Consider the following 282-nt stretch of genomic DNA (forward strand, 5'->3'; position numbering starts at 1 on the left):
GCTTTTAAAAGGGCAGTAACCATGTTTTTGGCGTATTGGTTACTTATTGATTAATTGGTTATTTGTATAACCACTGCACCGTTTTAGTTTTTTTTACAAATACTATTAAACTATGGTTAGTGTAGCAAAACCATGGTTTATTTGTGGTTACCATGGTTTAACTAGAGTAACCATGAATTGTTTGGGTTTTATTTGTAGTAAAACCATAGTTGATTTTCGATAGACAGACAGACACAGACACAGACACAGACACACAGAGAGAGAGAGAGAGAGAGAGAGAGA

The 282-nt window shown here is 34.8% G+C and overlaps 1 protein-coding gene across 1 annotated transcript in view; it reads right to left on the reverse strand.

Moving 5' to 3' along the window:
• The window catches only part of LOC107582147 (zinc finger protein 770-like), a 5,380-nt gene that overhangs the window by 4,551 nt on the left and 547 nt on the right, over window positions 1–282 (reverse strand). The window lies entirely within an intron of this gene.

The sequence above is a fragment of the Sinocyclocheilus grahami genome, unplaced genomic scaffold (genome assembly GCF_001515645.1).
Source record: "Sinocyclocheilus grahami isolate Dianchi unplaced genomic scaffold, SAMN03320097.WGS_v1.1 scaffold40.1, whole genome shotgun sequence".
NCBI classification, from domain to species: Eukaryota; Metazoa; Chordata; class Actinopteri; order Cypriniformes; family Cyprinidae; genus Sinocyclocheilus; species Sinocyclocheilus grahami.